This window comes from Helianthus annuus, chromosome 17 (genome assembly GCF_002127325.2).
Source record: "Helianthus annuus cultivar XRQ/B chromosome 17, HanXRQr2.0-SUNRISE, whole genome shotgun sequence".
NCBI classification, from domain to species: Eukaryota; Viridiplantae; Streptophyta; class Magnoliopsida; order Asterales; family Asteraceae; genus Helianthus; species Helianthus annuus.
The window spans coordinates 140,440,599-140,445,509 of NC_035449.2; positions in this window are offsets into that span (position 1 = coordinate 140,440,599).

A 4,911-nucleotide genomic window follows, 5' to 3' on the forward strand; every position below is an offset into this window, starting at 1 on the left:
AGGATTGTTTTATTTTCTTGGTTGTTGTAATCGTGTCCCTGCGTGGACATTTGTTTAGTTTTTGTATCAAGTCCCTGCGTGGACTTATTTTCCTTTCTGTATGCCCCTGCGCGGGTAGTTTGTCTTTTCCTAAATCCCGTTTAGGGCAGTTGTATTTGTTTCTCTTAATAAAGTTTCAACTTTGGTTTTTAATTGTGTATTTTATTACACCCTGTTATCTCTTTTCAATTTATAATTGATCTGCCAAAGAAATTCTTAGAGGTATAATCTAGCCAAAGTATTAATTGGCTATGATGGTACAACCTTTTTAAGATAGCAAATCTCTGTTAACATCTGAAAACATGTTAACATTCCGAGCTGTGCAGTACGAGAAACCACACAAGCTTCCAAAAGGTACTTGGATCTTCCCAAGTCACATAAAGCCAAAATGATCAATGCGAATCATGGCTAGTAAACATCAATATGATGTATACACCAAGACATCCATTTGAGATGCATGCTTTTAAGCAAAGGTGTAAAAATGACAATGAAAGTGCAATCTATAAACTTCTTGTCAAAAAGGCGATAAACTTCGTTCAAACCTTAAAAGATCACTGATCTTTAAGATCGTTAGTTAGATCTTAACTTGTTCTTGTGACAAGCTTTCTAAGCTATTTTAATGTCCTTCGAAACGAGTTTAATGATAAATAAAAATGTCTTTTATGACATTGGCAGTTGTGAAAATTCTATTTTTCCCTTGCCTAATAATGTAAAGAATCGTGTGTTCTACTAACTGTTAGTTATAACATGAAATGGTCTAAATGGTTTAATAATACCATGACAATTGGATCATCAATGCGATGTATCTATACATAATTTAAATATTATTATTGTTTATTATAGCATCCAGAAATGGTTGGCTCAGACGAAGCAAACAGTCATCCAGCAGAAGGCAACACCAGAATCAATATTACTGGTGCCGAACTTCAAGCTCTAATCACCGCGGCAGTTTCTCAAGCGGTAGAGGCTAAGTTTAAAGAGCCGAGTGTTGTTCGGTCTCAAACTCTTTCGAAAACCCATTCTCAGCCACATACTCACAAGAAAAGTGAGTCCCTGTACTCGTCTAACCAGGGTAGTGTACCCAAAAAGCAGGTAGTTCTTGAGCCTACCCCTAGGCACGCCAAGGGTTGTACCTACAAGTATTTTGTATCCTGTAAGCCAATAGACTTTACAGGAGAAAAAAGGGCGATAGACTGTATGAAGTGGTTAGATGAGATGGAAACGGTGATAGATATTAGCGGTTGCGCTAAAGAGGATGTGGTTATGTTTGTCTCCCAATCTTTTAAGGGCGATGCCCTTACATGGTGGAAAGCGCTTGTACAATCCACTGGGAAAGTGCATTTGTATAATCTCTCATGGGAGAAGTTTGTTGATCTGGTTAAGGACACTTATTGTCCTCAGCATGAAGTAGAGTGCATAGAGACCGATTTTCTTACCCTCATGATGAAGGATCTAGACTGTAGATCCTATGTGACTAGTTTCAATTCCATGTCGAGACTTGTACCGTATCTAGTCACACCTGAGCCCAAGTGCATTGCGCGTTTTATTGGTGGTCTGGCCCCTGAAGTTAAGGGGAATGTTAAGGCTTCAAAGCCGACCACCTATAGGTCCACTGTGGATCTATCTTTATCCCTCGCCTTGGATATTGTGAGGAGTAGGGCGAAGAAGACTTCTGAAGAAGGGAAGAGGAAGAGAGAGGATGATCAGTCCTCTCAGTAGAACAAGAAGGGAAAAGGGAACTCTGGTTCCAAGAAAGGGCAAACAGGTGATAAGCCCAGGTGCAAAACTTGCCACAAAAGGCATTTTGGCAAGTGCAACCGAGACCCACAGGCTAAACCGTGTGGAATCTGCAAGAAAAAGGGGCACAAATCTGTGGAGTGCCGGAATATTAAGGATGCAACTTGTTACGGTTGCAATGAAAAGGGGCACATCAAGGCCAATTGCCCCAAGAATGCGAAGAAGCCTGAGGAGGCTAAGAGGAACAATGCCAGGGTGTTTCAGATGCAGGCACGGGAAGCGGTGACCGATGATAATGTCATAACAGGTACCTTCCTCATCAATAATATTTATGCTAGAGTCTTATTTGATTCCGGTGCTGATAAGTCTTTTGTAGATCATAAGTTTTGTAAGTTGTTGAATTTACCTATTATGACTCTAGACATAAAATATAAGGTAGAACTCGCTGATGGTACCTTAGAATCAGCTTCAACCCTTCTTGATTGATGTTCCATATCCATTAAGAACCATTCTATCCCGCTGTCCCTCCTGCCAATGAAATTGGCTGGTTTTGATATAGTTTTAGGCATGGATTGGTTGTCGCATAACCAAGCCCAAATTGCCTGTGATAAAAAGCTTATCATTATCAAAACCCCCTCCGGTGAATCAGTCACTATCCAAGTAGACACACAGTACGGGTTGCCCAACAATGTGTCTATTCTCAAAGTATCTCAGTGCTTGAAAAATGGATGTGTCATTTACATGGCACAAGTGACTATCAATGACCCGAAGCCGAAGATTGAAGATATTCCAATCATTTCAGAGTATCCAGATGTCTTTCCTGGCGAATTACCTGGATTACCTCCTGAGAGGCAAGTAGAATTCAGGATAGACATCGTCCCTGGATCTGCGCCTATTGCACGAGCTCCGTATCGTCTAGCGCCTACCGAAATGAAAGAGCTCAGAACTCAACTGGATGATTTGTTGGAAAAAGGTTTCATTCAGCCCAGCTCTTCGCCTTGGGGAGCTCCAATCTTGTTTGTGAAAAAGAAGGACGGATCAATGCGCCTATGCATTGATTATCGTGAACTGAATAAGGTAACGATCAAGAATCGTTATCCTTTACCCAGGATCGATGACTTGTTTGATCAACTCCAAGGAGCGAGTTATTTCTCAAAGATTGATTTGAGATCTGGGTATCATCAACTCAAGGTTCAAACTGAAGATGTTCCGAAAACAGCATTGAGAACGAGGTATGGACATTTCGAGTTCTTAGTGATGCATTTTGGGCTCACTAATGCACCTGCAGCATTCATGGATCTCATGAATAGAGTCTGCAAGCCGTATTTGGATAAGTTTGTCATTGTCTTTATAGACGACATACTTATTTACTCCCATAGCCAAGTGGAACATGAAAAGCACCTTCGATGTATCTTAGGACTACTTCGACAAGAGAAGTTGTATGCCAAATTCTCCAAGTGTGAATTTTGGCTGCGTAAGGTCCAGTTCCTTGGACATGTTGTCAGTGAACAAGGTATCCAAGTAGATCCTGCCAAAGTGGAAGCTGTTATGAATTGGGAAATACCTAAGACACCTACAGAAATTCTCAGCTTTCTGGGTTTAGCAGGATATTATCGAAGGTTCATTGAGAACTTCTCAAGAATAGCTGCATCATTAACCTCTTTGACCCGTAAGAATGTAAAGTTTGACTAGGGTCCAAAGCAGCAGGAATCTTTTGAGATCCTGAAGCAAATGTTGAGCAATGCTCCGGTACTGTCTCTACCGGATGGAGTTGAAGATTTTGTTGTTTACTGCGATGCTTCACACACCAGCATGGGGTGTGTACTTATGCAGTGGGGCAATGTAATTGCCTACGCATCGCGACAGTTAAAGGTGCATGAAAAGAACTACACCACCCATGATTTAGAATTGGGCGTTGTAGTATTCGCACTAAAGTTGTGGAGACATTATTTATATGGAACTAAATGTGTGATCTATTCGGATCACAAAAGTCTCCAACATCTGTTCAGTCAAAAAGAGCTCAATATGAGACAACGCCGTTCGATGGAAACCTTAAATGATTATGATTGCGAGATTCGCTACCATCCAGGTAAGGCAAATGTGGTTGCGGATGCTCTAAGCATAAGGAAAGAGTTAAACCGATTAGAATCAATGCCAAGAGCATTGAGTTGAAGAATAATTTGAATGAAAGGCTGTTGGCTGCACAAAAAGATGCTGTATTGGAAGTTAATCTTCCAAATGAAAAGTTAGGTGTAACTGCTGAACAGTTAACACCTGGAAAGGATGGAATTCTTAGAATGAACGGTAGAATTTGGGTTCCTATTCAAGGAGGACTTCGGGATGTGATCCTTCAGGAAGCCCACAATTCTAAATATTCGGTTCACCCGGGAGGTGACAAGATGTATAAAGACTTAAAGGAAAATTATTGGTGGATAGGTTTAAAGAAATCTATTGCCACCCATGTAGCTAAGTGCCTGACATGTGCCCAGATTAAGGCTGAACATCAAAAGTCGTCAGGTCTTCTACAACAACCGGAACTTCCCACTTGGAAATGGGAAATGGTAACCATGGATTTTATAACCAAGTTACCTAAAACAAGGCACGAAAATGACACTATATGGGTTATAGTTGATAGACTGATGAAGTCAGCTCATTTCTTACCCATCAAGGAGACTCATAGCTCCGATAAGTTAGCCCAGTTGTATGTTGATAAGATTGTAGCTCTTCATGGAGTACCAGTGGCTATTATCTCTGATAGAGATGCTAGATACACCTCTCATTTTTGGAAAAGTTTCCAACAATCTTTGGGCACACGTTTAAATTTTAGTACAGCTTACCATCCTCAGACTGATGGTCAGAGTGAGCGTACTATTCAAACTTTGGAAGACATGCTTCGTGCATGTGTTATTGATTTGGGTGGTAGTTGGGATGACCACCTGCCATTGACTGAGTTCTCCTATAACAATAGTTATCATACCAGCATTCAGGCTGCGCCTTTTGAGGCATTATATGGTAGGAAATGCAGAACGCATGTCTGTTGGGCAGAAGTGGGAGAAGCTCAGATATCAGGACCTGATATAGTCCTTGAGACTACGGACAAGATTGTCCAGATTCGTGATCGCCTAAAAGCTGCCA